We start from the raw sequence: 26357 nt of genomic DNA on the forward strand, positions 1-26357 counted from the left end.
ATGGTTGTATTCCGATACAATGGAATTCTATTAATACTTCCCATGTGGCTCAGTGATAAACTATCTTCCTGCTAATGCAGGAGACACCAATTTGATCCCTGGGTTTGGAAGATCCCCTGAAAAAGGAAATGGCAACCCACTCCAGTATACTTGGCTGGGAAATCCCTTGGACAGAGGAGCCTGGTGGGATCATCCATAGGGTTGCAGAGCTGGACACAACTGAGTGACTGAGCACACACACAATAAAAACTAGATATATGCAATATAATTGAATTGCAAAAGCATTATCCTAAGTCAAAGAAGCCAGGCGCAAAGGACTATGATTGTATGATTCTGCTTATATGAAAATTATTAATAGACAGGCCAAATTATAGTGATGGAAATCAGATTCATAATTGCCAGGGGTCTGAGTATATGGTAGGAGGAGGGGATTGACTGTGAAGAGGCTGTAGGAACTCTTTGAGGTGATGAAAATGTTTCATATTTTGATTGTAGTAGTGAATATATGACAGTATACCCTTTTTGAAACTTAGAGAATTATATTCTTTAGTGAGTGAAATTTATTGTGTGTAAATTATATCTCACTTAGAGATGATTTAAAAACTCATTCTTGTGAGGATAAGAATGTTATCCCTATTTTACAGATGGGAAAAGTAAGATCAGAGAGGTATTAACTTGCTTAAGTTCATACAGCAGATAAGTAGTAAAGCCAGAGTTTAAGCTTCTATATGTCTCTTATGCCAAGGTCAAGATCTTTATGTCCATAAAGAACTTAAAAATGACTTTTTGTGTGTATGTTTGTGTTTATACATGCAGGCATCTTCTGCTTCTTCAACTAGCATGCAAGCTCTTCAAAGGCAGGGGATTTCCTATATTCCTCTTTTCTGGGTCTAGTGTGCAGACTGCTCTGTAGCAAAGTCAGGCTGTCTGTAGACCTGAGCCTACCCATCACTCCTGTGTGCAGTGACTTTGAATGGATTCCAGGTGTGTCTGAGGAACTGCTCTCCTTTCCCTATGGGCATCTGGAGTTCCTGGGCTAGTTGCCCTGGCTGAGATCAACTTCATGTATTTAACCCTGGGTGCATTGGAAATATTTTTTTCTTTTATTCCATGAAAAAGATTAAGAAGCACTGACTTAGGAAGTGCTGCTGGGGTTTTTGGAGAAGGCAATGGCACCCCACTCCAGTACTCTTGCCTGGAAAATCCCATGGATGGAGGAGCCTGGTAGGCTACAGTCCATGGGGTTGCTAAGAGTCGGACACGACTGAGAGACTTCACTTTCACTTTTCACTTTCATGCATTGGAGAAGGAAATGGCAACCCACTCCGGTGTTCTTGCCTGGAGAATCCCAGGGATGGGGGAACCTGGTGGGCTGCCATCTCTGGGGTCGCACAGAATCGGACACGACTGAAGCGACTTAGCAGCTGGGATTTAAAAGTAACTCTGACTGAGATGCTCTGGGTCAAGGACCCATGGGGAAAAGCTTACTAATCAGAGAGGAAGGGGAGAGGAGGGTAGAAGGTAGAAGGCGAAGAGAAGGTTGGATTGGAGTAAGACTGTGTTTGACACATCCTTGGGGACAGTGAGCAGAGATGCCAGGTTAGAGCTGGGTTAACAGAGATGTGTTTGAATGAGCTAGATGGATGCTTTTCTGGTGAGAGTCTAGCATTGGGTTTAAGGAATTGGAATGTACCAGAAGTACAAGCTCCTTGTTCAGCTTTCACATGAGATTTAATATGTGAGGCTGGGGGTAGGGAAGGAAAAGTGTGTTTTTAAGAATAACATGCTGTTCCTGGACTTTGTGGCTGAGGGTCCTGCCGGCTGCTGGGACGAGCCAGCCCCTCAACCTGGAGCCTCTTATGTAGTCCAGCTTTCCTTTCACACAGCGTTTGTTCCCAGCCCCTGGCTGCCACCCCCCTGGGGAGGACATCCGTGGGGACAGTTCCTGTTTCCCTGCCTTTGCAAGCCCTTGCCTTCCTGAATGCGATATGATTGTTTCTCTGGGCATAGTGAAAAGATGCCAGTGGAGAACGGAAGTATCTCATGCTTCAGCAATTTTTTTTTTAAGGCAAAAAAGAAAAGGCTATTGAACTTGGGAACCCTGGACCTGGAGTCCTCTCTTCCTGGTGTGGGAGCAGGAACATTGTACCGAGTCTATCAATCAGCTCTGTGGGCCAGATATCCAACATGGGAACGATTTGACTCCCATCCATCAGCTAAGCAGTGACAATAGTATTAAATTCCTTCTTGCTCTCAAGCTGCTATATTTATGCTTTTCCCCTTGGGGATCTTGGGGCATGGAAATGGAGGACTTCATCCTCTGAGCCCTCCCCCCTCCTCACTTTCCACATCTTTATCCCCTGTAAATATTAATTTTTTTTAGCTTTATTTAAAGGAATTTTAAAAATAATTTTATTTAGTTTTGGCTGTGCTAGGACATTGTTGCTGCACAGGCTTTTCTCTAGTTGTGGTGAGTGGGGGCTACTCTCTAGTTGTGACGTGCAGACTTCTATTGCAGTGTTTTCTCTGGTTGCAGAACACTGGCTCTAGGGGGGTGCGGGCTTCTGTAGTTGTGGCTCCAGGGCTCTAGAGCACAGGCTCAATAGTCGTGGCAGAAAGGCTCACTTGCTCCATGGCATATGGGATCTTCCCAGATCAGGGATCGAACTTGTGTCTCCTGCATTGGCAGGTGGATTCCTCACCACTGAGTCACAAGGGAAGTCCTAAAAAAAATCTTTTATTTTTGACTTTTTAAAATTAATTTTTATTGGAGTATGGTTGTTTTATAATGTTGTGTTAGTCTCTGCTGTATAGCAAAGTGAATCAGCTATTTGTTTACATATATCCCCTCTCTTTTGGATTTCTTTCCCATTTAGGTCACCATAGAGCATTGAGTAGAATTCCCTCTGCTATACAGCAGGTTCTTGCTAGTTACCTATTTTATATGTGCATGCGTGCTAAGTTACTTCAGTCATGTCCAACTCTTTGTGACCCTAAGGACTGTAGCCCACCAGGCCCCACTGTCCACGGGATTTTTCAAGCAAGAATACTGAAGTGGGTTGCCATGCCCTTCTCCAAGGGATCTTCCCGATCCAGGGATAGAGCCCAGGTCTCCTGCATTGGAGGCAGATTCTTTACCACTAGCACCACCTGGGAAGCCCACCTATTTTATACATAGTATCAGTGGTATATATATGTCAATCCCAATCTCCCAATTCATTCCACCCGCCTTCCATCCGTTTTAAATATTCTTTCATCCACTCTTTTATTCACTTGTTCAACAAATATTTCTTGAATAACTATTATGCACGAGATACTGAGATAAACATTGAGAATAAAGCATTGCTTGAGACCCCCATCCTTGACCTCATGCATTTATAGTTCAGTAAACTGTGCGTTTACAGTGCGTTTACAGAGTTTCTACTGTATGAAGGTAGTTATCGTAGACGTGGAAAGACAGAAAATACAGAAAAAGAGGTATCATATAGGAGTATATCTCAAAGCTTTTGAAGTCTGGGTTTCTGTCTAACTGATCTTTAGCTCTCTTACACTACATACGTGCATGGCACATAGTAGGCACACTATGATTGTTTGCTGAATGTGAATCACTTTGTCTTTACTAATTCAACAAACAATCATAGTTTTTTGAAAAGTCACACAGCATAAAAAGAACATAGGCTCTGAGTTTCACAGACCTGAATTTGATGTTCAGCTCTACCACTGCTGAGACCTTTAATATGTTACATAACCTCTCTGGGTCTTAATTTCCTCTTGTGAAAAATGAGGATAATACTATTGCTAATATAATATACTATTGCATAGTAATAATACCATATTAATACCATTATTAATGGTATTAATAATACCATATTAATACCATAGTAATAATACCATTACTATGGGACTTTGGTAAGGATCAATGAGTATGTAAAGTATGTAAGGACAGAAAGTATCCAGCACATAGTGATTAATAAATAGCTTTATTATTTGTTTTTTTATATGTCATATGACATGTCATATGACATATGTCGTATGTCAATAGTTTTATTATATGTCATAAATATGACATATTATTATATATGTCATATATATGACACAATTCTTTGGTGTCATCAACAATGAGTAATTAAGGTGAAATGAACAGTAGAGATAAAAAAACTTACAGACCTATGGAGAAGGGTGTGGTTACAGAGGGCTGAGGCTCACATGGAGATGGGGTGCCCCTGAGCTGTGCCTGGAAGGTCACCCACATGTGGATAAGTGGAGAGGGGGCCGAGGCAGGGCAGAGGGTGTAAGCAGCAGCGAAGTGCTACCCTCCAGGACACGACAGAGGAAGGGGTGGACTAGCAGGGAGGGTTCCTCCAGGACTTGGCTCCAGACCGGAGGAGTATTTAAGGTGGAGCTGGCATACGCTAAGCGGTGTTTGGAATAATGAACCTGGAGCAGTATGTAGGGTGCCTAGAAGGGGAGGCAGGGGGAACAGTTAGGAGATGACACAATAATCCAAGGGGTGTGGGAGCCTGGATTCAGGGAACAACAGAATAAAAAGGAAAGTGTGGATGTGACAGCCCTTGTGGTAGAACAATTTGCAGGACCAGCTTTAGAGAAGTTTATCTAGGATCACAGTCAGGAGTGCCTTCTCCTAAAGATATGGAGTCCATCAGGACCCTTCAGAGGTCTCTTCCAAAATCTCTGCCATATTGAGTCTGGTTTTGATACTTTTTAAAAAATTTTGTCTCTTCAGACAATGTGTTTCTACCTTTAAGTATGCCTTGTAATTTTTTTTTGTTGCTGAAATTGAGCATGATAAATCTGGGAAAAGGAACCAAGATAGATTGGTCTTTGGTGTGAGACTTTATGTTTATCTGGCAAGAGTTAGACTGTGCTGACTGTTTATTGTAGCTTCCTGTCAGAGAATAAAATGTTCTCTAGTGCCCTTGCTTTTGTCTCCCTCCTTGTCTTTTGGTTTCTTTAGCATTTGTGTGCATGCTCAGTTGTGTCCAACTTTTTGTGACCCTGGACTGTAGCCTGCCAGGCTCCTCTGTCAATGGGGTTTTCTAGGCAAGAATACTGGAATGGGTAGCCATTTCCTTATCCAGGGTTTCCTTAGAAAGTCTTTCTTAAAAACAGTCATGAAAGTTTCTAGGGGGCAGGAGTTGAGTGTTTTCTTTCCCCAAGGTTAGGTAGGCTCTGGCAAAATAGTTTTCCTTGAGGGAAGGCTTTATTAAGGAGAACAGAGAGCTCTGGGCATATTGGAAAATGGTTAATTTCTCCACCCTCTCCTCCCTTGCTGGAAGCATGAGATTATTCTCTAATTGTCCCAGTAAGAGTCTAGTAAAACTCAGGAAAGTTTAGGGACCCCCTAAGACTGCCCTTCCTTCAGTTTTCAACTCTTGCACTATTTCTCACTACACTTCCAGCAGTTTATTGTGGTAATTTAAGTGTTGGCTCCATCTGCGGACTTCTGCTCCCAGTTAAGTATGTGTCTAGTGGTTTCTCCAGTTTTCAGGGCAGCAGTTTGCGCTATGACCTTTTTCTCTGATGGATCTGAGAAGAGTGATGATTTTCCATTTGTTCCCCTTTTTTCTTGTCGTGAGGAGGGGAGCGATGACATCCAAACTTTTTCAATGTTGGACCAGAAACTGGAAGTCCCAGAGGTCTTTTGCATTTGAAATAAACTTACATTAGTAAAACAGTTACCTAAGTTTTTAGAGGCAAAGGGGAGGAATCACTTTGTTTTTTAATAATGATTATTCATCATTCACTTATTTATTCAGAAATATTTCTTGAAAACCTCAGGGTGCAATTGCATTGTGCTGGGCTTTCTGGGAGTTATTAAAAAAAACAAACAAAAACCAGTAAGACATGGTTCCTGGTCTAAAACTCATAATATCCTTCTAATTTCATTCTTCCCACCTAAAGTTGTCTTCCACATCTGACAATTGTTTCTCTTCACTTCAATCAGTGTTGCATAGGAATTAGCACCCTACTGGAATCAGAGAGATCTCAGCCCAAATGGTGATTCTGCTACTCATCAGCTGTGAATCTTGTGAACATTTTTTAGCCTCTCTCAGGATAATAGCCAATCTCAATGAATTTTCATAAGGATTACTTTATAAACACATGGCATGTAGGAGGTAGTTAGTAAATGGTAGCTATTTTAATTATTTTCTCTGATTGTACCAGAAGGCGATCACGTAAAACACATGTAACATAAAATTTACCATCTTAACAATTTTCAAATGTATTGTTCAGTATTGTTAGGCATATTCACATTGTTGTGCAACCAGGCTTCAGAACAACTGAGAAGCTGAAATGCTCTAGCCATTAAACAATCCCTCATTTCCCCCTGCCCCAGTCCCACTGTTACACTTTCTGTGTTTAAGAAATAGCCTCTTAAAAAAAAAAAAAAAAACCAACCATGAATATGAGTATTCATCTTGCATGGGCCTCTAGAATGAGACCTGAAGACTTTACATCACTCCCTGGGCTGGTCTTTGGTATATTCATGCAAGAAAACTATACACCTTTGTCAGGGCCCAGCTAAATCCTGGGCTGAGCCCTGGAGCTCTTAGCAGGATGCCAGGCTCCTTGGCATCATCAGCAATAAAACAGGGATTCCCCCACCTTGTAATTTTCACAGTTTCAAGATGAAGAGTGCGGATGTGATCCCTGAGCTGCAACCTCACCTTCTCAAGCTGTGTGTTAAGGTTGTTGTTGGGTGACTTGAGCTCTAACCTGTAAGTCATGTGCCCGGTAGGAGTAGATTCTGACCTTCATGCAGGTGTCTCCCAAACTTCTGGCTTCGACTTCTTCTTGAATATCACACTTTTTAGATGTTTCAGTGGCAGTCCAAACTCAACAGGTCCCAAGTGAACCCATTGTCTTTCCCTTACAACTTTCTGTGCTTTTCTGTCTGTGCTTTTCATTTCTATAAATGATTTTTCCACATTCCTATTTCTTATCTTCTGAAATTTTCTTTTAATTTCCTCCCTCTTCTTTACCCCTACATTCCATCAACAGCCAAGGCCAGATAAGTCTAGTTCATTTCTTCCCTGTCCCCTCATTGCCATTATTACAAGTCTTTGCTTCTCATCAGGAGATCCTGTGCTCAAGTTCTGTGTAAATTCTTTTTTTTTTAGGAATTTGTTTTCTTATATAATTTACTTGGCTACACTGGGTCTTGGCTGCATGCTGGTTGCAGCATGCAGAATCCCTAGTTCCCTGACCAGGGATTGAACATATGCTCCCTGCATTGGGAATGCAGTCAATCACTGGACCACCAAGGACATCCCTATAAATTAACTTAGGAATCTCTTCATTTTCCAACTCTTCTTGTGAATCACTGCCAGAAAAATGTTTGAAAAACCTGTCTCTGGTCACTCATTACTTACAATCTTTAATATATCACAACTGCCTATCAGATATTGGCAAGATATATCAGGCATAGGTCAGACATAGCAGTCTGCTACTGAATGTCCTCCAAACTTTGTTTATAATCCTTTCCATGTATATTAATTACCTGCTGCTGCATAACAAATTATTCCAAAACTTAGTGGCTTAAAACAGTGCATATTTATTATCTAATTGTTTCAATGGGTCTGGAATCTGGGTATGACGTAAATGGGTCCTTCAGTTCAAGGCATCTCAGAGTCTGCAGTCAAGGCATCAGCTGGGACCACAACCATCTCAAGGTTTGCCTGAGGAGCTGCTCCCAAGTTCACCCGGTGGTGGTTGGCAGATTTCAGTTCCTTGTGGGCTGTTGAGCTGAGGACCTCAGTTTCTCACTGGCTGTAGGTCAGAAGCTACCCTCAGTTCCTCATAAATTGCACTGTTCCATTGGAAAGCTCATAACATGGCAGCTGGTTTCATTATTGAGAGGGAGGTAAGAGGGGGAGATGATGAACAAGATGGAAGTCAGCCCAGTCTTTTATAGTCTATTGCGTGGTGGGGGCAGGGAGAGATTTCACAGGGAGGGAGTGGCTATTAGGAGGCCATCACTGGGAGCCGTTTCGGAAGTTTCCTACTCTACCAGGCTCTTGACTCCTCCCTCTACTTGATGCCCTGGGTTCTGGCCCACGTCTTGTGCTGGCCACAACTTGAATACCTCCATTCTTTTATACCCCTATGCCTTTACTTAGGCCATTCCTTGCACCTCAATGTCCTCTCCACCTCCATAGCTATCTATGAATCCTTAGGTGCATGCATGCATGCTCATGCTAAGTTGCTTCAGTTGTGTCTGACTCTTTGCGACCCCATGGACTGTAACCAACCAGGCTCCTCTAATCATAGGTCTCCAGGCAAGAATACTGGAGTGGGTTGTCATTCCCTCCTCCAGGGGATCTTCCCGACACAGGGATAGAATCTGTGTCTCTAACATCTCCTACATTGGTAAGCTGGTTCTTTACCACTAGCACCACCTGAACAGCCAAAAGTGAAAGTGTTAGTCTCTTGTTGTTTTTGGTTAGTCATTCAGTCATGTCCAATGCTTTGGATGCCATGGACTATAGCTGCCAGGTTCCTCTGTCCATGGAATTCCCCAGGCAAGAGTACTGAATTGGGTAGCCATTCTCTTCTCCAGGGGAATCTTCCTGACCCAGGGATTGAATGGGGATCTCCTGCATTGCAGGCAGACTTTTTTTTTTTTTTTTTACCATCTGAGCCACTAGAGAAACTTTGATTCAAACGCCACTATTCCTGTTCCAGGTCTGGAATAGATCTTCCGCTCTGGAGTCCTGGGGTGCACCCAGGGACATATCTGTATATTGGCTGTTATCACGTTCCGCTCTGTGGGAGACTGGTTTGTATAAGTGTACTCCCCAACTCTCAGTAGGCTGAGTTCTTTGAGGACAGAATCATGTCTTAGTCAACTTTTTAATCTTGGCCTTAGCACAGTTCCTGAAACATAGTAAACAGTCAAACATTTGTTGAATTGCAAACAATGGTGAGGCCTGAGAGCCCAGGTTCTGTGCAGGTGGAATGCTGTTAATAGCAGTGGCAGGGGAAAGACACCCCATGCTTCACAAATAGCCCTTCAGGGCTGATGAAGCAGCTGCCTTGCTGTGACTCCAGGGATTAGTCAGGGACCTGGAGCATCTGTAGGAACCGTGGGCTGCTGGTGACTAGAAGCCACTGATATCTGATCCTGTATAGGAACGCAGGAAGAGTAGAGTCAGGTTGTCTTATTATTCCATTTAAAGAAACTCTCCTCACGACCCCAGCCATCCCAATGACCTAGAAATCAAGGGGGAAAGGAGCCAATACTACTTAACCCCTAAATTTTGCTAGTATTTAGTACTCAGAAAATCCCCTATAGAGTGATTACTCTATGCCCATTTTAAAGATTAAAAAAGCAAAATTCAGAGAGGAATAGTAACTCGGTGGAACTTAGTAAACAGTGATTCAAATTCAAATGTGACCACAAAGTGTGTGCTCCTTTGTGATAGCACAATTCTGCCAATATCTACTGAGTGAGTAGTATGTGCAAATCTCTGTGGTAGAATACTGAAGATTTCAAAACGTGTAAGCATGGATCATATCTATCAAAAGGCTCTAAAATAGAGTTGAGTTTGGATGAGTTGATTGGTGTAGGGTAACTGAATTTAATTCAAGATGATGGACAGTCCCACACAGCAACATAGATGCAAGCATACATGACACACACACACTTGTCTATATATGTAATAGGGAAAATAGTTTTAAAATGATTGAAGGCAACTGGGAAGACTGGGGAAGTTTCTTGGAGGAGATGAACAGTAAAAAAAAAAAAGGTAGGATTCTGAGTTTAAGAAAGAAATCTCATGTTTCATGATATGCCTCCCCGCCTAATCCTGAGCAATATACATACTATTGATATCTATTGATGTGCTTAGGTGTGACATGAATTAGAATTCAGATTTGCTTGGTAATATGCATGAATTCAGAGTTGTTAAACCTAAATCAGGAAACACTGAATTTGTAATCAAACGGATACATCAGAATAAATTTTTATCTAACAGATTCACTAAAGCTAACTTCCTGAGTGATTAAATGAAATGCAAGGGCTGTGAGCAGTAAAATGCTGTTCATTTGTGAAATACTAGAAGAATGGTCAATCAATATTCCTGTCTTTTCATTTGTGCTGCTGCACACAGTTAATTTTGTGAACCTAAATACAAGACTTTATATTTATCTTGATTATATTTCATCTTGTTATCCTGGGGAGATCATTTTGGATCCTAACTCTGTCAATCTCTGTGTTTTCTATTCTCAGCTTCATTTGTGCTGTACATTGATGAACATATTCCTGTGTTTTCATCTGGTTTATTATTAAAAACTTTGAGTGAGTCAGGGCTGAGGCTGGCAGCAGTGGGTCTGCAATGTCTGCGTACAGCCGTCTCCTACAGTAGCTGGTAGAGCTTGGCAGGGACACCGCCGGTAGGCAGAGTGACGCAGTTGGCTCCCTCCAGCCAGAGTGGTCAGGGAAACAAAAACAACCATGTTCAAGTGTTGTATAAAGCCTCTGCAACAGTAAGAGCTCATATGAGTCTGCGTTTTATAATTGCTTTCATATCGATTATCTCATTTGGGCTTCGCAAACACCTCATGAAAGAAGGTGTAAAAATGTTGATTTTCAGAGAACTCTGATGAAATCAAGACTATCAGAAGTAACTTCATGGGGCCATAAGGGGAGCTGGATCTCAAATCCTCTTCTGACTCCAAGACCTGTGATTTTTTTTTTTTTTAAACTTGTCTGATAATAATAGCCATTTTCATCGAGGGTGAAAACATTTTTTTTCCTCTTATTGTCACTCACCACATGTGTAAGGAAGGACTGGCTAGTTGTGTCTCCCCGCTAGACTCTATGCTGCATGAAGGCAGGGACCATGCTCTTCTGTTCATAGGTGCATCCTTTGTGCCTAGATGGTGGTCAGCACAGTGTACGTGCTCAATGAATATGTTTCTAACAAATAAGTAAGTGAGTAAATACAAACTATCAGTCATAATGTAATTATTAATAACAGCAATCTTCATGTTATTTAGCAGAGTTAGGGTTTAAAATTGCTCCCTTCCACTAAGCACTGAGTAAATACAGCAATATCCCTGATCTCTTAATAAAGAACTCAAGACACTTTCTAAGTACACTCTATTTATCCTCACATGCACCTTGACAATAGGTATGGGTTAGAGGTTTTATCATCATATCACCCACAAGAATAGAGATTCTTTATCTCACCCAAGACTGCACAGACGTTTTCAGAGCAGCTGTTAATAGATTTTATGTTTTTTATCTTCAGTCTGTTGCTGAGGCTGCTAAATCCTACTAAAGCTATCAGGCACCAGAGCCTTATGCAGCTTTTCAAGGGTCTACAGTGCTCCCAAGTTAATTCATGGAAATGGCTGCAAGACTGTGCAAAAACAGCTGGTTACCTCTCAGCAGAATTAGCTGTAACCAGTTTAGTCACTTGCTGAGAGAGAGCAGGAAATCTCATGCAAAAGTCAGCAACATTCCTCATCGTATAATATAGCAAGTAAATCTATTTCTGAACAGACCCAGGTGCCTGGCTGCTTTAAGATTCAAGGGCAGACAGAGATCTGTGGTCTGAAGACTGGGAGAGATTGTTAGAGCCAGAACTGGGTCTTTGATTTGGTGACTTTTGTATAGACAGGCCAAATATTTTGAGAATGGAGAGAATGATTTGTCAGTGAAGTTAGAGCAGAAATGTGGACAGATGGAAAATGTTGAGCCCCACTCAGGCAGCTGCTGTTGTGCTGACAATAGCAGCTCCTTTCCCCAATCTGAGATGAGCAGCAAACGCTTGCTCTCTAATCCCACAGGTCAGTGATGCCCTGCAAGGCAGGGATGGAGGATAGTCTGCCCAGGGGAAATCAGACCATAGCTTATTTTTCAATAGTATATTTGGAAAAAACTATGGAAGTTCCAGAAAAGCTACAGAGAAGAAGTAACTATTTTTCCTTAACCCTTTGAGAATAGGGTTATCAATCTGATTCTCTGTTACTCTTAAAATTTTGGTGTGTATTTCTTATAAATAATGACATCCTTCCATGTACAATGAACAAATCAGTGAACAAAATACAATGAACAAAATCAGGAAATTAACCTCAATGCATAGCTACTGTCAGACCCCATTTAAAGTTTGTCAAGGGTTGCAATAATCTTTACAGCAAAAGGATCCAGTTCAAACTCATGCCGTATGTCAAATCACTTTGGTTAGCTTCGATTTGGAAAGATTCTGTAATCTTTCTTTGACACATCTTTGACATTTTAGAAAATTATAGGTCAATTATGTTACAGAGTGTCTCTTCATTTAGGCTGTTTCCTCAGACTAGATTCAGGATATGCATCATTGGAAGGGTTTGTGCAGAAGCTGAAGCTCCAGTACTCTGCCCATGAAAACAGCTGACTCATTGGAAAAGACCCTGTTGCTGGGAAAGATTGAGGGCAGGAGGAGAAGGGGACGACAGAGGATGAAATGGTTGGATGGCATCACCAACTCAGTGCACACGAGTTTGAGTGGATTCTGGGAGATGGTGAAGGACAGGAAAGCTTGGCATGCTGCAGTGCATGGGGTCTTGAAGAGTCAGACATGACTTAGTGACTGAACAAGAACAAAAATGCATCTTTGGAAGGAATAGCACAAAAGTGATCTTATGTTCTTAGTGCATCATACCAGGTGGTACAAAATTTCATTTTTCCTGGTTACTGATGCTAACTTTGTTTGCTTTATTAAAATGATGTTTCCCAAGCTCTTTAGTCTCAAGTTACTGATTTCTTCACTGTAATTAATAAATATTTTGAGTGGGAAAAATGAAACTATATAACTATTCCTCAACAAACTTTCAATTTATTCATTTACTATTTTACATCTGTAAGGATTTACTGCTTCTTTCCTAATTTATTCAATGAATTATAATCTTTTTCTATCATTGTTTATTCTGACATTCATATTGTCCTCAATTTGACCAATAAAAGCCTCTTCAAGTTGCATTTATGTGGTTTTTACATATCTCTATCATTTTTGAGTACTTTGTTGTCTCTGGCAGAAGAGATGTTGTAGGCTGATCTTATATTTTCCCTACCCCAGTTTTAAACTCATACATTTCTGTGAAGAGCCCTAGTTCCTTTAAGTGGAGAATAATATTTAGAAGCCAGAATCTGGGCAATAGGTGTGCTTATTACTATGGGATGTTGCTGCTCCCAAGACCCCTCTTAAGAGCTAAGGAATATATGTATGTTTATATACACACACACAACTCTTTAACTATACATATTGCCAATTATACCTCTAATTTCAGTCCAACATCACAGTTTATTTTAATTTTCTCTTCTATATTTGTAATTCTGTTTTTTGATGATTAGAAATCTGGCTCCCACTGTCTATAACATATTTAATTACTTGATCAATACCTCTGTGTGAAGCCAATCTCCCATCTCCATGGCCATCCCCTCACCTGCAAAGATACCCTCCTCACTCTACTTTGGCTCTTCACACAAGGTTTGGAAGAAAGTACCAAGCCTGGAAGGAGACTGAGAAAACTATGCAGATACAAATGTGTGTTACCTTTCATGAAAAAGAAAGGATGACTCAGAGTCCAAAAATTGAAAAGCTATAGAGGATTTAATCCCATGTCTTGAAACCTAATCAAGGAAGTCTAACATTTGCCTAGCTTAAAGTCAGAACTGTGATGAACCAGGGACTCTTTTTTTTTTTTTTTTTTTTTTAAATCTTCTATTTTCCTCCTTTATGGGCCAGAATGTCTATATCCATCATCCCATGACTGTCCCACTATTGTATGTTGGGAGTGAACTATTTGTCTCTTTAGTTTCACAGGTCCTTAAATGGAGAGTAATTGTGTCCTAAGAATGGTACTTAATTGGTTATACCCACTAGTGCCTGATTTGAAAGATGAGATTTTGGACTTTAAGGTGATGAGATGGTGAGATTTAGATTTGGATTCTGAGACTTTGTTGATGATGTAATGGAATGAAGATTGTGGAGTGGTGTATTAGTCAACCAGTGCTGCTATAATGAAGTGCCGTTGACTGGGTGGCTTAAACAACAGAAATTAATTTTCTCACATTTCTGGAGGTTAGAAGTCTAAGATCAAAGTTCAATAGGGTTAGTTTCTCCTGAGGTCCTTTCTCTTGGCTTATAGAAGGCTATTTTCTCTGTGTCTTCACATGGTCTTCCCCTGTATTTGTCTATTCCCAGATTTCCTCTTCTAACAAGGGAAAGAGTCATATTGCCTTAGTGCCCATCCTAATGACCCCATTTTAACTCAGTTACTTCTTTAAATGGAGAAGGAAATGGCAACCCACTCCAGTACTCCTGCCTGGAAAATTCCATGGATGGAGGAACCTGGTAGGCTACAGCCTATGGGGTCGCAAAGAGTTGGACACAACTGAGTGACTTCACTTTCTTTCTTTCTGTAGTTCCTTTTGGAGAAGGAAATGGCAACCCACTCCAGAGTTCTTGTCTGGAGAATCCCAAGGACAGGGGGGCCTGGTGGGCTACAGTCTATGGGGTTGCACAGAGTCATACACGACTAAGCAGCTAATACACACACACACACACACACACACACTTCTTTAAAGTTGTTATATCCAAATACATTCATAAATTCTGAGACACTGGGGGTGGGTAGGACTTCAACATATATATTTTAGAGGGACACAATTCAACCCATAACAGATGAACTATTTTGTGTGTGGGAGGGACATGAAGCTTTGGGGACTCAGTTGACCATGGTAGGCAGAATTCTAGGATGGTTGCCAATATTCCTGTCCCCCTGGGGTAAACATCCTGTATAATCCTTCCCCCTTGGTGTGAGTGGGAACTATGAATATGATAGGGTAGTCACTCCTGTGATTACCTTGTATTTTGTAAGGCTCCATCTTAACAGACTGGAGGGGATTAGCTTTTCCTGCCAGCCTTAAAGAAATAAGTGACCAGGTTGTACAGGAGTCACATGGAAAGGGAGGACCTCCAGAAGCTGAAATTAGCCCCCACTGACACCCAGCAAGAAAGCAAGGACCTCAGTCCTACAGCCACAAGGAGCCAAACTCTGCCAGCAATATGAGCTTGGTACAAAAAGCAAAATTCCATAACAAAGTGCAACCCAGCTGACACTTTGATTGTAGTCCTGAGCAGAGGACACCACAAAGCCATGCCGAACCCCTGGCCCACAGGAACTTGATGATAATAAATGCATGAGGTTTTAGACCAAGTCTGTGGTAATGTTACATGGCAATATATTAGAAAACTAATATACCCTCTGCAGTTGCAAATCCTTGTTTGCTGTTGCAGAGAGTCACTTCCCAAGATCTAACCGACACTGGACTTCTACCAACAAACAAGCATGCAAACAAACAGTTTTTGCAATGAGTATTGGGATTCATTAAGTGTCCATTAAGCTCACTTCTGCTTCTGGGGAATTTCTAGGGTTCGATTTCACAGAAGGAGCCAGCAGCTGGTACCAGTTTGTTATCCTGTCTCCATAGTACCCAGATATGCATTTGAAGAAGATCCCTCTTGATTCTACATGGTGAGTGAATTGGCAAGACCAGCTGCAGGACAGCAGTTAGGAGCCTGTTGTATTAGGCCAGGTGAGAGATGACAGTGACTTGATTAGGTGATGGCATGGAATCTGGGGAGAAGGGCTTGGATTTGAGAAAAGGTAGTAGAAGTCACTCTCAACCTCAGTGCCCAGAGATAACCAGTGTTAATATCAATATTAACCATGTTTATATTTTGGTGTATTTTCTTTGTCTTCCTTTTCTAAATATGTATATATGTAATACTTTATTTTTAAAGCAATGGGATGACATCGTGTTTGTAATTTTGTATACTAATAATTACCCTTGTCTTGTGGTCAATTATCTGAAGCATTCAATTTTATTTTAAAATATTATATTTAATAAGTCATTGTCTTTTTCATGGTCCCTGCTATATGTGGGCTCCGTCACAAGTCATGTCAGACTGTTTTCGACCCCATGAACTGTAGCCTGCCAGGCTCCTCTGCCCATGGGACTTCCCAGGCAAGAATACTGGAGTGGGTTGCCATTCCCTCCTCCAGGGAATCTTCCCAACCCAGGGACTGAACCTAGGTCTCCTGCATTGCAGGTGGATTCTTCACCATCTGAGCCACCAGGGAAGCCCAAGAATACTGGAGTGGGTGGCCTATCCCTTCTCCAGGGGATCCTCCCAACCCAGAAATCAAACCAGGGTCTCCGGAATTGTAGGCAGATTCTTCACCATTAGTGCCATTTTACGACCTCATGGACTGCAGCACACCAGGCCTCCCTGTCCTTCACCATCTCCCAGAGCTAGCTCAAACTCATGTCCATTGAGTTGGTGATGCCATCCAACCATCTCATCCCCTGTCACTCCCTTCTCCTCCTGCCTTCAGTCTTTCCCAGCATTCAGGGTCTTTTCCAATGAGTCAGGTCTTCACATTAGGTGGCCAAAGTATTGAAGTTTCAGCTTCAGCATCAGTTCTTTGAATGAATATTCAGGGTTGATTTCCTTTAGGATCGACTGGTTTGATCTTCTTGCAGTCCAAGGGACTCTCATGAGTCTTCTCCAAAACCACAGTTCAAAAGCATCAATTCTTCAGCACTCAGCTTTCTTTATAGTCCAACTCTCATATATGTACATGACTACTGGAAAAACCATAGCTTTGACCAGACAGACATTTGTCAACAAAGTAATGTCTCTGCTTTTTAATATGCTGTCTAGTTTGGTCATAGCTCTTCTTCCAAGGAGCAAACGTCTTTTAATTTCATGGCTGCAGCCACCATTTGCAGTGATTTTGGAGTTCAAGAAAATAAAGTCTGTCACAGTTTCCATTGTTTCCCCATCTATTTGCCATGAAGGGATAGGACCAGATGCCATGATCTTAGTTTTTTGAATGGTGAGTTTTAAGCCAGCTTTCACTCTCCTCTTTCACCTTCATCAAGAGGCTCTTTATTTATTTTATTTTTTTTTAAATTTTATTTTATTAGTTGGAGGCTAATTACTTCACAACATTGCAGTGGATTTTGTCATACATTGACATGAATCAGCCATAGAGTTACACGTATTCCCCATCCCGGTCCCCCATCCCACCTCCCTCTCCACCCGACTCCTCTGGGTCCTCCCAGCCCACCAGGCCCGAGCACTTGACTCATGCCTCCCACCTGGGGTGGTGGTCTGTTTCACCATAGATAATATACATGCTGTTCTTTCGAAACATCCCACCCTCACCTTCTCCCACAGAGTTCAAAAGTCTGTTCTGTACTTCTGTGTCTCTTTTTCTGTTTTGCATATAGGGTTATCATTACCATCTTTCTAAATTCCATATATATGTGTTAGTATACTGTAATGTTCTTTATCTTTCTGGCTTACTTCTCTCTGTATAATGGGCTCCAGTTTCATCCATCTCATTAGAACTGATTCAAATGAATTCTTTTTAACGGCTGAGTAATATTCCATGGTGTATATGTACCACAGCTTTCTTATCCATTCGTCTGCTGATGGGCATCTAGGTTGCTTCCATGTCCTGGCTATTATAAACAGTGCTGCGATAAACATTGGGGTGCACGTGTCTCTTTCAGATCTGGATTCCTCGGTGTGTATGCCCAGAAGTGGTATTGTTGGGTCATATGGCAGTTCTATTTCCAGTTTTTTAAGAAATCTCCACACTGTTCTCCATAGTGGCTGTACTAGTTTGCATTCCCACCAACAGTGTAAGAGGGTTCCCTTTTCTCCACACCCTCTCCAGCATTTATTGCTTGTAGACTTTTGGATAGCAGCCATCCTGACTGGCGTGTAATGGTACCTCATTGTGGTTTTGATTTGCATTTCTCTGATAATGAGTGATGTTGAGTATCTTTTCATGTGTTTGTTAGCCATGCGTATGTCTTCTTTGGAGAAATGTCTGTTTAGTTCTTTGGCCCATTTTTTGATTGGGTCATTTATTTTTCTGGAATTGAGCTTCAGGAGTTGCCTGTATATTTTTGAGATTAATCCTTTGTCTGTTTCTTCATTTGCTATTATTTTCTCCCAATCTGAGGGCTGTCTTTTCACCTTACTTATAGTTTCCTTTGTAGTGCAGAAGCTTTTAAGTTTCATTAGGTCCCATTTGTTTAGTTTTGCTTTTATTTCCAATATTCTGGGAGGTGGGTCATAGAGGATCCTGCTGAGATTTATGTCGGAGAGTGTTTTGCCTATGTTCTCCTCTAGGAGTTTTATAGTTTCTGGTCTTACATTTAGATCTTTAATCCATTTTGAGCTTATTTTTGTGTATGGTGTTAGATGTTCTAGTTTCATTCTTTTACAAGTGGTTGACCAGTTTTCCCAGCACCACTTGTTAAAGAGGTTGTCTTTTTTCCATTGTATATCCTTGCCTCCTTACACGCCAGTCAGGATGGCTGCTATCCAAAAGTCTCCAAGCAATAAATGCTGGAGAGGGTGTGGAGAAAAGGGAACCCTCTTACACTGTTGGTGGGAATGCAAACTAGTACAGTCACTATGGAAAACAGTGTGGAGATTTCTTAAAAAACTGGAAATAGAACTGCCATATGACCCAACAATACCACTTCTGGGCATACACACCGAGGAATCCAGATCTGAAAGAGACACGTGCACCCCAATGTTCATCGCAGCACTGTTTATAATAGCCAGGACATGGAAGCAACCTAGATGCCCATCAGCAGACGAATGGATAAGAAAGCTGTGGTACATATACACCATGGAATATTACTCAGCCGTTAAAAAGAATTCATTTGAATCAGTTCTAATGAGATGGATGAAACTGGAGCCCATTATACAGAGAGAAGTAAGCCAGAAAGATAAAGAACATTACAGTATACTAACACATATATTATACGGAGTTTAGAAAGATGGTAACGATGGCCCTATATGCAGGGCAGAAGAAGAGACGCAGAAGTACAGAACAGACTTTTGAACTCTGTGGGAGAAGGTGAGGGTGGGATGTTTCGAAAGAACAGCATGTATATTATCTGTGGTGAAACAGACCACCAGCCCAGGTGGGAGGCATGAGTCAAGTGCTCGGGCCTGGTGGGCTGGGAAGACCCAGAGGAATCGGGTGGAGAGGGAGGTGGGATGGGGGACCGGGATGGGGAATACGTGTAACTCTATGGCTGATTCATATCAATGTATGACAAAACCCACTGAAAAATTAAAAATTAAAAATTAAAAAAAAAAAAATATAAGGTGTCCATAGGTTCGTGGATTTATCTCTGGGCTTTCTATTCTGTTCCATTGATCTATATTTCTGTCTTTGTGCCAGTACCATACTGTCATCAAGAGGCTCTTTAGTTCCTCTTCACTTTCTGCCATAAAGGTGGTGTCATCTGCATATCTGAGGTTATTGGTATTTCTCCCAGCAATCTTGATTCCAGCTTGTGTTTCATCCAGCCCGGCATTTCACCAACTGTCCTACAATTTTATTGGGTGCTTAATGTGATCTGGAGGAGATAAGGGTAAACTTTCAAATAGTCTTTATGTATATATATATCTAATTTATTTACTTTTGGCTGTGCTGGATCTTCATCGCTGCAAGGGCTTTTCTCTAGTCACAGTGAGGGGAGGTTACTCTTGGTTGCCGTGCTCGGGCTTCTCATTGTGGTGGTTTCTTTTATTGCAGTTCCTGGGCTCTAGAGCATAGGCTCAATAGTTGTGGTTCATGGACTTAGTTACTCTGTGGCATGGGGGATCTTCCAGGACCCCAGATCGAATCTATGTCTTTGGCATTGGCAGGCAGATTCTTTACCACTGAGCTACCAGCGAAGCCCCTCAAATAACTTTTTAGAAGGGAAGCAAGAACAAGTAGAAGAGCAACTGGCTGTTTAAATATTTTTTAAAATTTAAGTCTATTAAACAACAAATCAACTATCCTTCGAGAATCTATACATTCTACTCAGGTCCCTCTAACTTTCCTGCAATCGTCTTCTCAGAACTTGCTTTCTGGTTTCTAGAAGTCCTTACATAGATTACACAATACACACACACACACACACACACACACACACACACACACACATATACACAAAACCTCCCGCCGCTGCACCCGCCCCTCTCCCATGAGTGCAAGGCAAGGCAAGTGGTCAAGTTAGTGGAGACTTATCTTTGGTCTTGTCTAACAAGTCTCTCCTCCCACTTTGCATTCCCCAAGCCTATCTCCACTCTTCACCTTCCCCTACCAGGGACAAAGCGGGGTCTCTTTCCCACACACACTTGGAAAGTTGTCAAATAATTTAAGCCAAGGTGTTTGCTGATAACAAATGTGCTATGGCTGATAAGGAAAGTGTTAGCTGATAGGCTTAACATCCTAGAAATATTTGCATTTTCATAGGGGCCTTCTGAAAGGAAAAGCTGTCTGGGGCCTCAAAGAAAGAAGTCATGTGTTGAGATGGCTTTGGGGGCCTGAAATTTGGGGGCAGAACTCCCTGATGTAGTCTCAGACCGTGTTCCCCACCCACCTGCAGCACCCCCTTCAGATAAATGCCTGACTGCCCCTAGATGGACAGGCAGATACCCCACTGGCCCAGCCAGCCAGACTCCTGCTCTAAGATTATTTCCTTTATTGGCTGCATATATATAGAAGAAACAGTTTTCTACAAAGACTGTGACTTGAAATGAGCTTCTTAAATGAACTAGACTGGCAAATGACTCAGACAGTAAACAATCCACCTCCAATGTGAGATCTGGGTTCAATCCCTGAGTTGGAATCCTGGAGGAGGGCATGGCTACTACTCCAGTATTCTTGCTTGGAGAATCCCTATGGACAGAGGAGCCTGGCAGGTTACAGTCCATGGGGTCACAAAGAATCGGACACGACTAAGTGACTAAGCACACACACTTAAACAAGTTGGACTAGCAAATTCCACTTCTTACTGCACTGTTGAATATATACATCTCCAACTGGCAAACGATTGTCTATAATTTAGTGTCATAAAGTAACAATTGATCTTGTACCTTTCCTGTGTTTTGTTGGTATAGGCTCTAAATACTCTTTCATGGGAAGAATTTACTTTTATTCTGAGATTCTTTCCTATCCTTTAAAACATCCTTCTTTTCCATATTTGGTATTTTTCCTATGTGTGGTATTATTTCCAATCCTCTTTCTTGGGTTTTATATTATTATTATTTCTATCTTAGAAATCATTTTCTCATTTGTCACAAAATTATCAACTCTATGTCAGTTCCTAAATTTAAAAAAAGTTACTGATTCATGAAATCCAAGGGTTGAGAACATAGAATTGAGAGTCAAAATCAAAAGCTGCATTCTGTTTTGGATTGATCTTGTGCAAATTGTTTGATCTATGTAGGCCTCGGTTTCCTCATCTGTGAAAAGGGAGTAATTCTAGTACTTACCACAGAGGGTCATTTGAGGATTGCAGGAGATGGCATGCAGGTGCTGGGTCGAAATGATGGCTCCAGGCAGGATTATGAGACTATCCTTAGATGGGCCTGCGTGCTTATCAGCCCAGGCAGTGATGTGTGACTTTGCATCCTTGTTTATGCTTGGAGGTAGCCTCTTTGGAGGGAGCCTTTCCCCCACCAATAGTATTTCTTCTCCTAACATCTGACGACCGTAGATATCTCTTGCTCTCTCTCTTTTTTGTATTGTGGACTATTTTACAAACCTTTATTGAATCTGTTCCAACATTGCTTCTGTTTTTTTTTTTTTTTTTTTTTTTCAACATTGCTTCTGTTTTATGTTTTGGTTTTTTGGCCATGAGTCGTGTGGGATCTTAGCTCCCCGAAAGGGAGAGTGTTAGTCGCTTAGTTGTGTCCGACTGTTTGTGACCCTGCGTACTGTAGCCAGACGGGTTCCTCTGCCCATGGGATTCTCCAGGCAAGAATACTGGAGTGGGTTGCCATGCCCTTCTCCAACGGATCTTCCCAATCCAGGGATTGAACCTGGGTCTCCGGCATTGCAGGCAGATTCTTTACCTGCCACCAGGGAAGCCCACTAGCTGCCTGACCAGGGTCTGAAACCTCACCCCGTGTGTTGGAAGGCAAATAAAGTCTTAACCATTGGGTTGCCAGGGAAGTCCCCTGTAGTGGTATCTTTTTTTTTTTTAATTATTTTTTTTTTAATTTTTCAGTGGGTTTTGTCATACATTGATGTGAATCAGCCATAGAGTTACACGAATTCCCCATCCCGGTCTCCCATCCCACCTCCCTCTCCACCCGATTCTTCTGGATCTTCCCAGCCCAACAGGCCCGAGCACTTGACTCATGCCTCCCACCTGGGCTGGTGGTCTGCCTGTAGTGGTATCTTGACTGTAGAATTACCTGACTAGTCTTTCCTTAGTTGTAGATAGCAGGAGTAAACTGAGCATACTCTTCAGAGAATTATGATTTTTCATTCTTGAAAGTTTAAAATTTACTTTAAATGTTCAATAAAGTATATTTTTATTATTCAAAAAACTAGAGACATAGTATTAGCAATTTTATTACCCCATTATGGTTTTTAAAACTCAGAATAACCTGGAAATATTATTGCTATTTTATGGTTATGAAAACAGAGCTCAGAGAGATTAAATGGCTTTTTCAGAGTCTCTGCTTAGTAGGTTGAAGAGCTAAGGTTGGACCCTAGATCTGTTTGACTCCAAAAACCATGCTGTAGGGACTTCCCTGATGGTCCAGTGGCTAAGACTCTGTACTCCCAATGCAGGGGCCTGGGTTCAATTCCTGGTCAGAGAACTAGATCCCATGTGCTGTAACTAAGAGTAGCATGCCTCAACTAAAGATCCCACATGAAGATGGAAGATTTCAGGTGCTGCAACTAAGACCTGGCAAAAAAAAAAATACAAATAATAACAAACCATACTGTAACTATACTGTGCTGCTACATGGTAGAGAGAAAGCATCTGTTGTCTATTTCAGTGGAAATTTTGGAGCTAGGACTCTCTTTATCACCTTCCTTGGTGAGATGAAAGTAAAATAACCCATTCAGCCTTTTAACTAAATCCTTTTTCCACTCTGAGTGCTAAAGAACAAACTTTGTCACTTAATAGCTGTGAGACTTTGAATAAATTACATACCTCTCTGAACTTCAGCTTCTTTTCCCTGTAAAGTAGGAATAGTAACTCCTGCTTCTATCCCTAGATTACTGTATATGAAGATAGCTTGTAAAGTGCCATAAAGAGTTGAGACTTTTTTTTTTGGTGGTGGATCCCCATGATTTCCTAGCTGACTTCTCTTTCATGAATCTGTTTTATTGATTAGAGAGTCCCTTGCAAGGTTATTCCTTTTATATTTTTAATTAATTGGTTTCTACTTTACTTCTAATTGTCCACTTTCTTCAACTTTCCCTTTCTACACCCCTCCCCACCCCACACCCCCACATCCCCCTCACCCCCACTGCCGGCCCAGTTAGGCTGTCTTTCCATTACATGCTGCTGATTACTCAGGGAGCAGAAGTTTTTCAATAGGCCATCATGGGCTTCCCAGGTGGCACGAGTGGTAAAGAACCCTCCTGCTAAAGCAGGAGACTTAGATGTGTGTTCGATCCCTGGGTTGGGATGATCCCCTGAAGGATGGCATGGCTACCCACTCCAATATTCTTGCCTGGAGAATCCCAGAGATTCTGGCGACCTGTAGTCCATAGGGTCGCAAAGAGTTGGACATGACTGAGCGATTTAGCAGAGCACAGCACAGAAGTTTTACAAGTGCCTGGTATTTTGGTCTGTTTCATACCCTCCGCCCCACCCTGCCCTTGTCCTTGGCTTTCAGTTAGTTGTGCTTAAGTAATCTCCAGGGTTCTAGGGCATTACTGGATTTTAAAATTCTGCCTTCTAATATTTTCCTTATTAACACTCCTGTTTTGTTATAAACCCGTTTTCCAGGCAAGACACGTGATTGCACTTGCAAACAGCGAGGAAGAGTGGTTCCTGCTTGGAAGGTGGCGTGCTGGAATAGGTGATGTCAATGGTGTCAGAAATGTCACAGCATCTGATGGGTTTCAGTCCTTCTTCTAAATGGGTTTCAGTGTTCTAAGTCTGCATTTGGGATCGAAAACATGCAGACATGCTCTCCTCAAGATGATCCTCTTCTAAATGCTAAAGAAATTCTCAGCTACCACTCTCCTTTCCCTGAAGAGTGACTGTGCCCAGTTAGACAATGAGGGAGTGTCAGGAAGGAGACACAGTCTTGACCGGCAGGGCTACTGGGGACAATACTCACAGATGACAGAGCAACAGCTAAGGAGAGGCATTCGTCCCCACTGAGCTTCTTCACACCCCACTCCCAAAGGGGTCAGTGTCAACTTGCGCCAACCCCAGGCTTCTGGAGGCCTCATGAAAATAAAAATGAATTCCTCCTTTTCCTCCTCGAATAAAAGTCAGTCTCAAAACAGCACTTACATTGGTTCATATGTAATCTCCAATATATACTAGGGACAATCTTGACTAAGGACAACTCCCTGCATAGAGCCTGGTGTCTCAGAGCTCCCATGACAGCCTTGCGTTCACCCCAGAGAGACCCTTGGCCTGTGTGGGCCTCACACTCCTGCACCCTGTCCCCAGAGCACCCCAGGGAGTCAGGCTGGATGAGGAAAGTAGTTGCTCCCTGGATCCCTGGAGAGAAAAGGAAGACTTTTCCCATTTCTTCTCCTAAGCTTGGCCCTGGAGAAGGAACAGGCAACCCACCCCAGCATTCTTGCCTGAGAAATCCTAGGGACAGAGGAGCCTGGCGGGCTACAGTCCACGGGGTCGTAAGGAGTCGGACACAACTTAGCAACAGTGACAACAAGAAGCAGCTCTGGCCCAAGCGCCGCCCTTACTGCATCATCTCCCTGGACTGAGCTGGAAGCATCTCTCCAGAGGCTGTGTGGTATGAGCAACATGTCTTCTATTTCCCGAGACGGCTCAGTCCACTGTATTAGTTTACCAGGGCCGCCATAACAAAGTACCAACAACTGGGTGGCTAAAAGCACAAGAGTTTATTCTCAAACAACAGAAGTCTTTTTATTTTTATTTTAATCTTTTGGCCGCACCATGTGGCATGTCCATGATCAGGGACTGGACCCTCGATCTCTGCAGTGGAAGCGTGGAGTCCTAACTACTCGATCACCATGGAAGTCTCTCAAACAACGGAAGTTTATACTTAGTTTTAGAGGCTTAAAGTCTGAGATCAAGATACTGGCAGCACTGGTTCCTTCTGATGGTATGAGGGAGAATCGGCCTGTGGTCTAGCTCTGGCAGTATTTGGTGATCCTTGGTGTCCCTGGTTGCTCAGACAGTAAAGAATCTGCAATGTAGGAGTCCCAGGTTCCATTCCTGAGTTGGGAAGATTCCCTAGAGAAGGGAATGGCAACTCACTCCAGTATTCTTGTGTGGAGAATTCCATGGACAGAGGAGCCTGGTGGGCTACAGTCCATGGGGTCACAAAGAGCCAGACACAATTGAAGTGACTAACACACTTTGGCTTCTAGATGTGTCACCCAATCTCTGCCTTCATCTTCACATGGCATTCTCCCTGTGTCTGTATCTTTGTCCAAATTTCCTCTCTTTATAAGGACACAGTCACACTGGATTAGGGCCCATCCTGCTGATCTCATCTTCACTTGATAACAAAGATTCTATTTCCAAATAAGGTCGCTTTCACAGGTACCAGAGGGTAGGACTTCAACATCTTTTGGGGGGATGGGGGGTGGAGCGACACAATTCAACAGGTAACAGCCACCTACCTCAGATCACTTAGCTTCTCCTCAAAATTCCTTGCTATTTCCACCCTCTGGCTCCTCCTGTGTGCCAGAGAAGTCTCCCTCTTCCTGTCCCAGGCTGACTCCTACCCTGGTTTTCCTAATTCCATCCTTTTTAACTTCCTTCTGAGACCCCCTAAACTGGTTAGTCTGTCCTGGGCCCCTCTTTAGGGTCTCCCAGATTATAAATTTATTAGGTTTTGTATCTGCTTCCATTGACCTGACATTGCTGTTTCATGTTCTCATGTTTGTTTTTTCTCCTTCACAACCTGCTTCCATTTTCCCATCACTCACTTTCACTGCCTAAAGTTGCCCTGTAGAAAGAGCTCTTGAAGGGACTTCCTTGGTGGCGCAGTGGATAAGAATCCACCTGCCAGTGCAGGGGACACAAGTTCAATCTCTGGTCTGGGAAAATTTCACATGCCTTGGGATAAAGAAGCCCAAGAGCCACAACTGCTCTGCAACAAGGAAACCACCACAATGAGAAGCCCAGGCACTGCAACTGGAGAAGGCTTGTGCAGCAACAGAGACCCAGTGCAGCCAAAAATAAATTCATAAATATATAAATAAATAGATTAAAGAAAGAGCCCTTGTAGATGCTGTAGAGCCTGGTGGCCAAGACTGCAGGTTTTGGACTG

At 42.3% G+C, this 26357-nt stretch overlaps 1 non-coding gene across 1 annotated transcript; it reads left to right on the forward strand.

Moving 5' to 3' along the window:
* The first annotated feature begins 22646 nt into the window (after positions 1–22646).
* Positions 22647–22718, forward strand: TRNAG-CCC (transfer RNA glycine (anticodon CCC)). Its single transcript has one exon. It is a non-coding gene; the product is annotated as a tRNA-Gly (tRNA).
* The last annotated feature ends 3639 nt before the right edge of the window (positions 22719–26357 follow it).

Source organism: Muntiacus reevesi, chromosome 1 (assembly GCF_963930625.1).
Source record: "Muntiacus reevesi chromosome 1, mMunRee1.1, whole genome shotgun sequence".
Taxonomy (NCBI): Eukaryota; Metazoa; Chordata; class Mammalia; order Artiodactyla; family Cervidae; genus Muntiacus; species Muntiacus reevesi.